The 14,239-nt window shown below is 49.6% G+C and overlaps 1 protein-coding gene across 4 annotated transcripts in view; it reads left to right on the top strand.

Moving 5' to 3' along the window:
* The window catches only part of Ssbp3 (single stranded DNA binding protein 3), a 137,459-nt gene that overhangs the window by 35,382 nt on the left and 87,838 nt on the right, over positions 1 to 14,239 (top strand). The window lies entirely within an intron of this gene.

Genomic DNA, 14,239 nt, shown 5'->3' with positions numbered 1-14,239 from the left:
GTGTTTATCATCTGAAACTGAGTTGATTGGGTGGCAGAGGAGGGCAGACCATTGCCAGCCTCTCAGAACCTTCCACGTTGTTTGACAGGATCCCCAGGAAAGCCTGTAGGGTGTAAATGGCGTCACGGAGCCCCTTTGGGCACAGAGTTGAGGAATTAGAATAGTATCATGATAAGTGAACATTGTCTTTCTGCTTCAAGGGAGGGGATGCGCCTGAGACTGGGAGCAGGTTTGTCCCGATACAACGCTGCTTCTTACCAAGGTGATGATGACGTCATGGCCCAGGATGTGGAACAAACGAAGGGTTTGGAGAGAGTTGCCATGATCCTTCCCTGTGTTGCAGAGTGGTGTGGGCAGTGATGACATAATACCTACAAACCCAGAATAAGCTGCAGGGGCATCCGAGAGATGATTGCTGCTCTTGGGGCTCCAGGGCTCTGGGGAAGCAGATAATCAATCCAAAGAGGTCAAAAGACTTTCTGGTAGGAAGTGTCTTCCAAGGAGGGGTAGAGACCCTCATAGCCTACACACAGCGTTCTGAGTGCTCTGTAAACAAGCACATTTTAGCTCACACCAGTGGCTCTGAGGTTGGAGTTGGGATTAGTGTCCCAGGTGAGGGAACAAGCAGAGTGGCCAGGTAATGTGCCCACAGTCAAACAGCTGTGATGTCCCAGGCAGGGTTGGAATACAGACAGGCACTCCAGCCTATCAGATCTCATGGAAGACTGGGTGGAAGGAGTTACAGGAATCCCTGGGCAAGGAGAAGGCTAGAGGTGTCAGAGGTCTGAGAGATGCTAAGGTGTCCACCTTCCTGCTCTCCCATGGGCAGCTCATAAGCCAGCATCCTGCCGTTCAGTTCCCCACTGGGTGCTTTGCACTGCAGCCTGAAATGGTACCCTTACTGGTATCTTGGTTACTGCTTTCTTGAGGTTGATCTAAGAAACCGGACCCCCTGGTGCATCTCCTTAGGAAACACACACTGACAAACCCATGAATGGGTTTGACTGAGCCTTCACATCTGCACTCCGGTACCTGGGCCGCCCAGGCCTTTTGACATGGTGTGTGATGTCCTTACTTCATTGTGTGGCACAATGGAGCCTCTGTTGATGTGCCAACTAATTAATTTTAACTTTGCAATATTGCCTCATCTCCATACGTTGTTTCTGTTGCCCGCTGTCTTCCTTGTGAGTGTGCGAGGAAGCTCTTTGGTGTCATTTTTGCTGGAATGTAGCAAACATCCATCCCTCTTGCATACCCTCAGTCTGATTTTCTAACACTGTTTCCAGGGAAGTGTTGGGTGCCGCTTTTGGGAGAGGTCTTAATTACTGGAGGCTTTAAATTTAGCACAAACCCCACCAGTTTGGACTCCTGAAGGGTAGTTTGTGTGAGACCTGAAAAGATGATGTTGCCAGCCACTGGTAAAGGCATGCTGCTTAGTCTTGTGTTGCCCGGCTCACCTTCAGTGCTGAGAAGGAAGTGACATGCCCGGGCAGGGAGGGGTGGGACTTGTAAGGAACAGGAATGTTTTCTGTGTGCAGAAAGGGTATAGGTAAAAGTCAATTAGCCTGTGTTTTTTTAAATATTAATTTGGGTAGAACATCATAGCTTCCCTCTGATTTCCCCATTTTCCACATTTTTTGATGTGAGCCTTGGGCTAAGCATTATGCATGTGGGATTTATTGTCTGTTTCTATGTCTTCTTGGTGGGCTTTTGTTTTGAGAACATCACCCCTTATTTTATTTAATAGCATATGGGATTTGAAGGCAGCTGGGACCTTACCCTTTAGCAGGGTGCCCCCTCCGCTTTGGGCCTCAGTTTTTCCATCTGTGAAGTGGAGGTGCTGAACTCTAGCAGTCCTTATTCTTTGAAATGCCTCAGTTTGCAAATGGCCTTTGTAATGGTGTGCTCTACTGTAGAGTGTGGGTCATGAGATTGTTACCATGGGCAGTGTAGTCTTGTGGTTCAGCCCTCTCACTGAAACAGAATCAGCCACAGATGATGCAGACACAAATGCGTGTGTCTGTCCTGGGTCAGGCTTACTTACAAGTGCTGCCGTCAGCCTGTGGGCCTTAGTTTGCAATCTCTAGCTCTAGAGTATCCTTATTCTCTTTGGCTGCTGCAGAAAAATGTTGGTTTTTCACACTGCTGCGGGCTGTGCACATGGTTAGCCTGTGTGGCAGAATTCCTATTTGAAATAGGGCAGCACCTGAACCATGAACTCTCCTGAGGCCCCACCTTGTCATGAGTGTGCACCACACCCGTGCATTTCTTCCAGCAGCTGGAAGGTGTCTTGTCCAGCACTCCCCAGGGAGCAGGTGTGCTCCACCAGTGCAAGTCACCCAGCTCCTGGAATGCTGTCACATTTGGGAAATCCCATTTGGAGTCTGGGTAAGACACTCCCTGCAGTTGGGAGTGGATCTCCCTGCAGTACATGTCTAAGTGGGAGAAGGGAGGCAGACCATGGTGACTTCAGGGATTTTGTCTCCTATTTGTATTCTGTTAAGTAACTGTGGCCCAGAGGATGGTTTCAGGGCTAACAGTGTTGCATTCCTGTGTCCTCTCATATGACACCCCTCTTCTTGATGTTTATGATGATGTTTGGTTGAGGGCCAGAAAAGGCAGGCAGTCGAGGGACAGGGAGGAGCTAAAGGAGAAAAGAAAGACCAGTGTGGCTACCCTTTTTTTGTTTTTGTTTTTGTATTTTTCTTTTTCTTAAATTTATTTTCATTTCATGTGCATTGGTGTTTTGCCTGCATGTATGTCTGTGTGAGGGTGTTGGAGTCTCTGGAATGTGAATCATAGACAGTTGTGAGCTGCTGTGTGGGTGCTGAGATCTAAACCCAGGTCCTCTGGAAGAACAGCCAGTGCTCTGAACTGCTGAGCGTCCCTCCTGCCCCTCCTTTCCTTTTTTGTGACTTTGCCCACTGTGGCATCGGATGGTTCATTTGGTGCCGCTCCTCTCATTTCTTTGAACTGGGCTGCTTTCTGCCAGGTGGAGACATGTTGGTTATTCACAGGCTGCAGGCTGTGTGGTTTTCTCCTCCTCAGCTGCTGGTAGGCGAGGGAAAGCTTTTTCCTGTTTCTCAGATTGGTAAGTAAGGCACTTTGCAATTCTAGATAGAAAGTGTCCATGCCGTTCATGCAGACTGACGTGTGCCTCACAGATAATACCTGACCTGGAGTGGGCATTGAAGGTCTGGTGCCTCCTTTCCCAGACCCTCCAGACTCAGGGAAGACTGAAGCGGGTGAGGATTACAGCCCTCTCTGTCCAGGGCATCGTCTGGGCAGGCCATCCATTGGCTTTCAGACCGTTCATTTTCTCCTCTGCCCCTTCCGTTTTGTTGTGGCCCTGAGGGAAACCGCAGCTTTATAAACACAGTGGGGAGGCCCTTCTGGGGGGAAAACTGAGGGGATAGACCACTGAAGCAAGACTAGCCCCTAGGGCAGCCTGCATGTGGCTCAGCTGCTCAGACAAATGTTTGGGCAGCTTAAGAAGATAAACTAAAACTTAAGTAAATAAAGCCAGCTACCTGGTTATGAAGAAAAAGTCAGGTACGGGGCCTTCTGTTTCCTGAGGTTTTTAAGCTTTGGAGCTCACAGGGCGAGGAATCTCCCGGCCTTCCTTACAGTTTCCCTCCCCAGACGGCAGTTCTATACCTGTGTAAGGACACCTGAAGGAGCTGATGTGGGGTGCAGGCTTCTGCCTTCTGGGGTAGCCTTTCCAAGAGGCTGGTTTGAGCTCATACTCCCCTCTTCCCCCATTTGTTGTCTATCACGTCACAGGACAAGCCCAGGGAGTCTCCACTCTGCTAGACCACTTCCCAGATGAAGAGAATATAGTTGTGGAGGAAGTGACCCAGGGACGCTTGCTCTGTCCCACAGGGTCAGAGTAGTGCTATGAAGGAGGCCGTGCTGGTTTTTGTTTTTTTGTTTTTGTTTTTGTTTTTTTTAAACGCAGCACAGGCTGGCCTTGAACTTGCACAGATGCACCCCATTGCAGTGTGCTAACTGGTACCCTGGTTGGTGCCAGGACTGTCAGTGCTGGCAGCCCCTGTTGGCCATGAGCTCTGGGTGTGGGGTGAGGAAATGAATGTGTGGTGGGCAGGGGGAGGGAAGGCCTCTCTCTGGATGCAGTGAGGATGTGTTTATTTGATTCCTGTGCCTGTCCTGTGCTTAGGTGAAGGTGGAGGCAGAGGTGGAGATAGGGCTGAAGACAGTCAGATGCAGATACCAGGCTAGGAAGGAGAAGGTGTATGTCGGGAAACCTTCTGCTAGGTCTTCAACCTCTTTCCCTCGTCCCTTCTGAAGGGATGCCCAGCTCTCTGTCTGCTTCCCTCTCTTTATTGAGGCAGTGAGATTGGAGTGCTGAGGTAGGAAGGTGAGGGGTCTTACCAGTCAGGCAGAATTGGGGGAGATGGAGATGGCTTTTACCTGTGAATGGTAATGTAGTTGTTGCCTGCTGCCAGCATTGTGAAACTGGAGCCCCAAACATCTGTAGTGTTTTGAAAGGCCACTTGTCTTGATTTTGGTCACTGCTGCTCAGAGGTGCTCTGTTGCCACACACCACTGATTACGCTGGGCCTCCCAAGAGTGAGAAGAGCGGTCTCATTCCGTGAGAAAAGGCTCTGCACCTCCTCTTTAAGCCACTTAGTCCCAACTCAAAGGCTCTTCCTAAATCCTTCTGCATAGGAGGGGTGGGCATGGAGAAGTGCAGTGTTTCTCTGCTTGCCCCACACCTCAGTGACTGACGACTCCCTATAGCCTCATTTTGTCACCTGTATGGTTCAGTTGTCTAGCCCTTTCCCCTCTTCATTCAAACCCCTCTCTGTTTAGCTTCCCGAGAATGGTAAAACTCTTGTGAGTTGTTCTATCAAAATCTACACCTTTGCATTGTAGTGGTGTTTGGAGTGTGAATTTTATGTAGTGTTATTTTGTGAAGTGGTCTTGATTGTCCTTTGTCCCTAATTGGGACACTCAGTGTCACTGAGAGCCGGCAGGAAAGCAGACTCCTCTTGTGAGTTTCACGGTTAGCACTTCTCCCTACCAGTGCTCTATGGTAGGGTTTACATTCACCCAGTCAAGGTAGCTGAGGGATGGCCCCCATTTTGCAGATGAGGAAGTTGAGGCTGAAAGATAGTAGTAGTTCAGTGACTTCCCCAAGACCACTTGACTTTTTATATGGCCCGACACTGCCTCCTAGCTTCGTCCTTTTGGAAACACCTAGGCTCGGGCAGCCTTGTGTAGATTAGAGCTGTTCCCAGGCTGGCTTTGCCTGATTACCCTGAGTTCCATGGTATTATTGCTTTATAGCTGAGAAAAGATGGTCTCAAGGGACAAGTGACTTGGCCAGGGTCATACAGTGAATTTGTTGGCAGGATTCGTTTCAGGATATTTGTTGAGCAGAATGGTGTCTAGCTATCTGTATCTACATCAGCCTCATGCGCTGGGGAGAGTGTGGTGGACAGAACATAAACGCCTCTAGTTTTGTGGACTCGAGCTGAAGTTTCTGTTCCCACGCTTTAACTTTCCTCACTAAGCTTCTATACAGCTTGCATTTTACTGTGAATTTGAACACTACAAAGGGAATTTAGTGTAGTATTTTGAGTTAAATGCAGAGTGATAGATAAATTAGTTTGGGGAAAAGAAGTTACAAAATTGAGTCTAAAATTGAGACTGAGTCTAGGGAGGTCACGCAGAATGGCTAAAAGAGCTTGGAGGACCCAACCTTGAGTCTCCAGCACCCACATAAAAAGCCAGGTATGACTGCATACGCCTGCAACCCTAGCATTGAGAGGCGGAGACGGGGATTCCAGGAGTTTACTGACAAACTGGCCAGTGAGCTCAGGTTAAGAGTGAGAAACTGTCTCAAGGTGAAAGATGGAGAGGGCCAGAGATTCAAAGTTTGTTACAGGAAGCCATGCAGTGCTCTCCCGGTTTCTGCATTTGTATGATAGCCATGTGTACACATGTACAAACAAACATCCCATGGGGAGGGGTTCTGATGGTCCAGTCTGGCCTTGAACTCTTGACCCTGGAACTTCTAAGGGCTGTGATTACTTGTGTTTGCCTTACTGTCTTGCCCCATTCTTTGTTCAACTGTTGTTTGAGCACGTGGTGGTCATGCTTTGGTTGAGAGAATCTGGCAAACCTGAAGGGATGGCAGTTCCCTTGAGTTACGCTGACCGCCAGGAGCAGTGGGGGCTCACATTTACTCCTTTGTGATTGCTCTGATTTGAGTGTCCCCCTAGACTGTGTGGTAAGAGTTATCTAATCCTAGGACACTGTCTTCTTAGCTTGCTAGGCTGGGTGACACTGCCAGGAAACACCAGTATGGCAGCAAGACCTTCCAAAGCTGCAGTGACAACCTGCTGCATTTCCTTTGCAGTCTGCTCTGTGGCTCTCCAGGACAGAAGGACCTAAACATTGGAGTTCCTGCACAATGGAGCCTTTCTTACTAACCCAGCAGCTCAGTCACCACCTGCAGCTTTTGCCACAAAAGAGTGACCTCTGCAGCCTGGAAGAAGGGGGTGGGGCTTGACCAAGGATGCCAGAGAGGCCTGGTGTTTATAAAAAGCCCTCTGAGGTCAGTGAGAGGCAGGCAAAATCCTTTCCATGCCCCTCCTTAGGAATCCTGGACCTTTTTTTTTTTTTTTTTAAAAGAAGAAAGGCTATTTTAAAACATGAAGGGCTGGAACATTCTCCTTTATATTCCCTCATCTGCATATTATCAGTTGGTCACCTTTACATACCCTTCTGAGCCGGAGAGTTTGTCTCTGGCTCTGATTCCCACTACAGCCCCTGCTTTGTTTGTCCCCCTTGCAAGGGTGGACAGAAGCCTGACTGAGGTATTTCCACCTTCAAGTGGACAGAGCGCTCTCTATCATCCGAACTCACACAGGTTTCTGGTCTTGCCACAGAAGGCCTTCTTCCACGCTCACCAATGGGTTCCCATCCCAGACAGCCCCAGTTCTGCTTCGGATGGGATCTTGCTGGTTTTTGCTTTGTCTGTGTTCTTCTGAAAATATAGTTTCCAAAACTGACCTCTAGCGCCCACTCTCTGGCCTGGTGCCCTTGAAGTGTCTGCAGTTGGCAAGAGGGAGAAGGACGGTGGAGCGGAAGATGCTTCATCAGGAGCTGGCAGTGATCCGCTTTGCTCTGTGGTAGGTATTAACTGTGTTCCCAGGCCTGTTTCCTGCTCCCAAATGCCAACATCCCTGCCTCTTAAGTGAGGTTTAACTTAATCCCCAACCTTACCTAAATGTTACTTCTATTATTATTCAGAGCTGTGGGCTGAATTTCCCTGCAGCTCTGAGAGGCTGACAGTGCCTGTCTGCAGGGATGCAGGTGGGGATGCAGCAGTAGGCTGCCTGCTCTGCTTGGCTCTGCCTGTAGCCCTCCCGGCAGCAGCCAGCCAGTGAGAGCACCTCCAGGCTGCTACGGATCTGGGTCACTAGTGTGTCTTTAGAGGTTAGACTGGACAAACCCTTCATTCACCAGCAGGAGAAACGGAGGCCTAGGGAATGGGGGCAGACCTTTCTCCCTTTTCCTGTCTCAGGGTTAGTAACCAGGCTTCTTGTGCCAGAGCTCTCTCTGCCTTAGAGAGAGACCATAGTCTCTGAGAAGTGGTCTGCATAGAAGCTCCGAAACTGCCATTACTTTGCCTGGGCCAGGTGGGTACCCTTGAGCTCAAGGCCTCTGTATCCAGATGCTAAGGGTCCAACAGCAAGGCAGATATGGAGCCAGATGTCAGAGTCTGCTCAGTAAGAAGCTCCCTAAGGGTAGACAGGTGATGAGTCTTCATTCTCCTGTTTACAGTATCTGGCCTATAGTAAGTGCTCATCGAGGATTTGCTCAGTGAGCCAAAGGATTTGGAATAAGACCTAACAGTGGATGAGCTTGGTGCTCCTCCCTTAGGACCGACCATCCCCATTCCGGATGGCATACTCTCTGTTTTGCCTTGAGGGGAGTCCTTCCTTGAAAGCTGCCTCTTGCTGTCCGACAGCCAACTTGCTGAGTTCACGCCTGAGATTCCTGCTAATACGCTCCTTTCCTATCCTAGGGAGGTGGGGCATATCCTTCCTTCTCCTTTCCCCTCACCCCATCGCCTTGTTTTAAGTTCCCTCTGAATTTGATGGAATGATCTGCAGGGCAGGCAGTGCTGGGTGATGGTGGACCTTTTAATCTACCATCCCTTGTCCAGGTGCTGTGCCTGCAAGGAGCACATTAGCATCTTAATTCACTGGACTGGATTTTGTCCCAGGTGTCCATCTGTATGGGACCCAGAGGCTGGCTGAGGGTTGCTTAGCATTCTGGTCCCGAACCTTTCCTTAAGAGAGAAGTGAACTTGCTGAAGCAGAGCCCATCCCCATGGTTAAGTCGAGTCCCTTGCTTTCTGAGTATGGTGTAGATGTGCATCAACACAGTGCTCTCACCGTCAGCACAGTGTGCCAGGCGCACTTGGGCAGGTCTCTCTCAGATTCAAACTCAAACTGTGGTCCTGGGTTGCCAGCCACTTTCCTTGATCTCACTGGGTTTTGTTCCTTATCCTCTTTTCTGGTTTCTCTCTTACTGGGAGCTCAGTTCTTTCTCCTTCCTAGGGACCATTTGGTCCACTGGCTCAGCCACAGGTCTGACTGCATCCTTGGAGTGATAGAGTGAGGTTATGGGACCTATTCTCCCTTCGTCCGTTTATGAACTTCCTCCCTTCACATAGAAGGGACTGAGGAAAGTCCTTGTACAGTTGGTTGGTTGGAGTCTGATGAACAAGTTGTGGATGTGGGGAGAGGAGGGCTGCCCTGCAGTGGAGAGGGCACGGCTGGGTGCTGGGCTTGGGAGGATGCTGAAGATGACTTGCAGAAGTAGGGGAGTGCCGGAGGAGAGGCATGCGGCTATGGCAATACCACTGCACGGCCTCACGTTGGAATGGGCGCCACTATGCCCAGGCTCTGCCTGTGGAGTGGGAGCGCCTGCAAAGAGACTGGGGGCTTGTTTGGCAGCCGGCGCCTATCAGACAACTGGAAAGTGCCAGTGCTTGCGGGCCATCTGTCCCCTGCGCCTAACTCCCAGCCACCTTCTGCTTACCACAGAAGGGCCCGGCAGTTCCACAGCACAAGGGCGAGGCGCCTGCTGGGAGGGGCAGACAGCTTTCCATTTTGCTTTTGTTTAGTTCCATCCTCCTTGTAGCTCCTGGTGCTTTGGTGTTGCCAGGTGTGTGGAAAGTTTGCAGGCTGCTGTCAGCCAGCCTTTTGGTGGAGAGCTGGTGGGGGAAAAAGGTGGGTGTGTAAGTGGCCTGTTCACTCTCGCTGCTTGTTTGCCCAACTGTGGACTCTGGTCCTTGCCTGGCTGCCTGCCGTTTTCCCATTCTCTGCTTTAATTGTAGGAGTATAGCCAAAGCAGGCCAACACTTGGGATTTGGGTTGTGCTGTGCACCACCCCTCTTCCAGCTACTTAACGGGTTAAAAATTATGGGGAAGTTCAGTCGACACTTGCAAGATATGGTTGCCGTAGCAACAGGCCTTCTAATCTGGTAGGTGACCCGAGAGACTGGAGAAGATGTAGGGGTTGGTTTGGCATTTCATCATTTCATGAGGCTGCCTCTCCAGCTGGTTTCTTTGCTGAGCTAAAGCTTGCTGTTCCTGCCGCCAGAATTGCTGGCACATTCCAAAACAACAGTTCGGATGGCGTGAGCAGTGTTCATGGGGGTTGGCCAGACTCTGTGGAAGAGAAGGAGCTCAGGGGAGGAGAGTCTTTGTGTGGGACAGCCCTCCATACAAAGAGATGGCCTGGGCAGTGGGCGTGTCTGGCTCCTCTCCTTATCCATTAGCCCCTTGGAACAGCACGGTCTATCTAGTAAATGGATTTGTTTTTAAACGTGTGTTTATGTCTGTGCTGGTATGTATACATGTGTGTACATGTATGGAGACCAGGGGACAGCCTTGAGTTGTCATCTTCAGACCTGTTCATTCCCTACTTGAGTCAGGGTCTCTCATTGGCCCATTTGGCTCACCAGTTCATCCCTTGGGGGTTCATCAGTTAGGGTAAGCTGGCTGGCCAGCAGCCCTCAGGGACTCCTGTCTCTGCCTCTCTAGCATTGGGATCACATGTGAACATCACCAGGCCAACACTTTCAGGTGAATTCTGAGGCTCACACGTGGGTGCTAATGTTTACCGACTGAGATACCTCCCCAGATCCTGAATCCCATTTGATGTTCTGTTTTGTAATTGCCCTGAGAGGGACTAGTTCTTTAAGATAACTTGAAAGGTCTTCCTCTAGTTTGCCAAGAATCCTCCTTAAATTTGGGGGCTTATTTGAGATGGAGGACCCAGTTGTCATGTTTGTGTTCTGGCTTCATCTTCTTGTGTCACCTCTAGATGGATTTTGTCCAGACATTTGGTTCACTTGGGCCTATGAGGTTCCTCATGTCTGCCAAGTACCAGACATGGTCCAGCAGTGCCGGACAGTGCCTGGTTTCTACCATTCTCTTGCAGACGTTGTCTGTAGCATATTGCAGGCACGGCAGAGAGGAAGCAGTCCTGGCCTGAGCCTCCCAGTTCATGAGGAACCTAAGGAACAAGGGCAGGAGGAGAGAGAGGCACACCCTGCTCCACCTCTTGCTTTAGGACTGTGTCAGGGGAGCCATTCACGGGGCCCAGTGTGTCTCACGTTGTATGGAGTTAGTGGGTGTTGTGCTCTGTGGTGGGGACAAGTTATGTGGGTCTCGAGTGTTTTCATTGTTAATCATCCTCTGGTCTGCAGAAGGGGAAAAGGCAGAGGAGTTATCTGTGTTGGTTATTTTGGAGCTGCTAAGATGGTAGCTTTTAAATTTTGCAGCTCTTTTCTTTTCTTTCTTTCTTTTTTTTTTTTTTTTTTTTTTTGGTTTTTCGAGACAGGGTTTCTCTGTGTAGCCCTGGCTGTCCTGGAACTCACTCTGTAGACCAGGCTGGCCTCGAACTAAGAAATCCGCCTGCCTCTTCCTCCCGAGTGCTGGGATGAAAGGCGTACCCCGCCACTGCCCGGCTATCTTGCAGCTCTTAAATTTGTGTTGGTCACAGCATTAAGGATAGTGCTGTTATGGAGGTCTCATATGGTCAGGAAACTGGGTGAGAACTGGACCCAGAAGAGACCAGCCACCATACTGTCTTCATCATGAGACTTGAGATAGAATGGAGGTGAGGCTAAGGGAGGAAAGGTTTTGAGAAGAGATAGAACCTGACAGGAAGTGAGGTGATCCAGAGAGACTGTCTGACAGGAAGTGAGGTGACTCAGGGGAGACCATGTCTGACAGGAAGTGAGGTGACCCAGGGAAGACATTGTCTGACAGGAAGTGAGGTGACCCAGGGAGACCGTGTCTGACAAAAGTTCTGCACAGATAGTTTGTGGAGAAGCGTGGCTCTGTTCTAGTGTCATTTGGAGAAGCCATCTCCTCTCTAGGTGAGGCAGTCTGGCCCCTTTGGCCAGCTAGTTTCTCTGTAGAAACATCCTCTGTACATCCTCGGTGTTATGTGCTAGCTCTGCCATGATGGTGTTTGCTCCTTTGAGTGCCCCGAGTTCTGCCTAGCCCAGGGCTGTGCAGACTAAGGTGCCTCATGGGAAAGCTTGTACTTTTGTACTGTGAGAGCCTGTTGCTTAGTTGGGGACCACATTGCTCTCCTGGCTCTCCAGACCCATCTGGGAGGTGAACTTATCCCATGGCTAGTAGAGTACGTAGTAAGTAGAGGGATGTGCTGAGCCAGAACCTTCCAAAGCACCGTTATACCCACGTGAACATTCACGAGGACTTTGCCACAAAGGGTGTACACAGCACACTGGTCCCAAGAGGGCTCTCAAGAGGACCCAGTCAGGTTTCTGAGTCTTCCTCTGAGAATGCCCACAGTTCCTTTCTGTCAGCTTGCTCTGTCCTAGACCCATCTTGTAAACATTCCACATTTTAAGAGGAACGTGAAATGAGGAAAGATTGGTTTGCCTCGTGACCTTGCTGAGTAGCCCAGGCTGGACTTAAATTTACAGTCTCACTTGTGTGCTCAGGATTGCACACACATGGGACCAATGCCTAGCTAACATTGTTTTTAAAGTTAATCTCTACTTAGATTATTACAGTGTTGCTCTTGCGGTCTGTTACTGAGCTTCAGCTGTTCATAGGTGTGACCGGAGTGATTTATAACCTTTCTGTGAGTATAGCTACAGATGCTTTCTCAGAGGCCAGTGGGCCCTCTGACAGCCAGTCTGGTGTTTGCGTGCAGTCTTACTCAATTATTACACTGATGTGGGCCGCTGTTGCTTTGCTTCCCTCAGGAGAACTGAAGGAATGCTACACACTCATTAGAGTAGCAGGGAGAGGATGGGAGGGTGGCCCAGTGGTGCAGTACTATCTGATGTGCATGAAGGTGACTTCCAACCTCAGCACTGGAAGTCACAGGAAGAAGTCACCTGTCAGTCCAGTACCAAGGCTCGCTTTGTGCAGACAGAGTCTTGAGTATTTTCCTCCTTTCAGCATTGCCCATGGGGCTCTATTCAGAATGTTCCCATAATAAAACATGATCTCGAGTTGGAGATAGCGCAGCAGTTAAGAGCACACAGTGCTCTTGCAGAGGACCTGAGTTTGGTACTCAGCACCATATCAGGTAGGTTACAGCAGCCTGTAACACCAGCTTCAGGGGATCCTGTGTTCTGACCTCTGTGAGTGTGATCATGGCACACCCCGGCCTCCACACACTGAAAGTAAAACAAATATTTAACGATGTGTAAATAGATATAGATAAACGTGCAGCACCTGAGAAACCGTGGAGGCTCAGTTTCTGTGGCTAGGCTCTGAGGTTTTTCCTTGGTGGGTGACTTTGGGAAAGTCTCTGTGTGGGGTGCTTTTTGCTGATCCCAGGCTCTGCTGGAAGAGTTCTTGCAGCTCGGCACCCTGGGCCTGGGCCTCCAGACTTGAACAAGACCCTTTGTGTCTAAGGAGTTGGTGATTGGAGTGCTAATGAATCAATTAGAAAATTACTTGCTGCTGAGATCCTTAGCCAAACTGGGGCTGCTGGAGAGAGCCTGACAAGCCATCTGAAGGCCATACACGGATAAATCTTTCTTGGCCATGGCCCTCGTAAATCGCACCACAGTCTTTCTTGGGCCTGTTAATCACTTGAGCAAAGCAGGACTTCTGCTTTGTCAGGCTGCCTTGTGTCTGGCACAGGTTTCTAGCTTGTGTCTCCATTTGTCCCAGCGTTGGGGAGGAAGGCCGTTTCAGTTCTGTATAACAGCCTTGGTGTGGAATCAACCAGAAGCACTCTTGTGTCCTTTTCTTTGTCCCCACAGTGGCAGCAGGGAGAGATGTCCATCTTTATGAGAGGCAGCAGTGGACTCAGAAAATGCATGCAACCTGTACTCAGGCCATCTCTTTAAGGCAGAATTGGAGCCTACAGCCATGTCAAACAGCCCTGTGTTGTAGGCCTTTCTAAACGGAATCCATTGTTCTCTTTAGAGGATCTTCCCAGGCCCAGGTTGGGATTTGCGAGTGAGGAATAGCCTGGCGAGGTGGGGGTGGTAAAGGTGATTTTGCTTAAATATCTGGGGTTGTGGTTCGGTGCAGTTTAACTTGGGGCAGGCGGTTGGAATGACAGCCATCAGCTGAAGCTCCAGCACTTAGTGTGACTCATTGCAGGGCACCAGCTGGGTGCTTGAGCTTGAAGGGGGATGGGAAGGGTAAAAAGACTGAAATTGTTATGAATCTCAACTGAGGTCAGGGCCAGCTTTGAAAAAGGCAATTGCAAAAGTAATGATTTTGGTGTATTTCTCTGGCTGTTCCACACCAGTTTGCTGTTGGTTATTCACGGTGTGGTCTCCCTACCCCCAGAGCTCTGAAATATGTTTAACTGAGGCCTTTACCAGTTCTTGTCTGGAGAAGCCAGCATGCTTGTCTGAGGTCGGGGCCTGAGGCAACTGTTTGCTGGGCTCTCGTTTAATTTGGATTCATGGGGTTTGGGGAGGATGGACTGGGATTCTTGACTTTCTGGCTTTTTGATCCTTTCTGGGGCCAAGATTGCTTGTTTTAGGACCTCAGATTCTATTAATTAATTAATTAATTATTATTATTTTTAAAGGGTTTATGTTGGTCTAGAATTCATTATTTAGCCCAGGTTGGCCTTGCATTTGTGATAGTCTTCTGTTGGGATTATCGGCATGAGCCACCATGCCTTGCTAGATTTTGCATTTTTGTTCCCAAGATGGTCTGGGTGTCTGGTGGTTCTG

The sequence above is a fragment of the Mus caroli genome, unplaced genomic scaffold (genome assembly GCF_978045245.1).
Source record: "Mus caroli unplaced genomic scaffold, Mus_caroli_1 scaffold_6, whole genome shotgun sequence".
Lineage (NCBI taxonomy): Eukaryota > Metazoa > Chordata > Mammalia > Rodentia > Muridae > Mus > Mus caroli.
The sequence above is the reverse complement of the archived record's forward strand: the minus strand, read 5'-3'. Positions and strand labels throughout refer to the sequence as shown.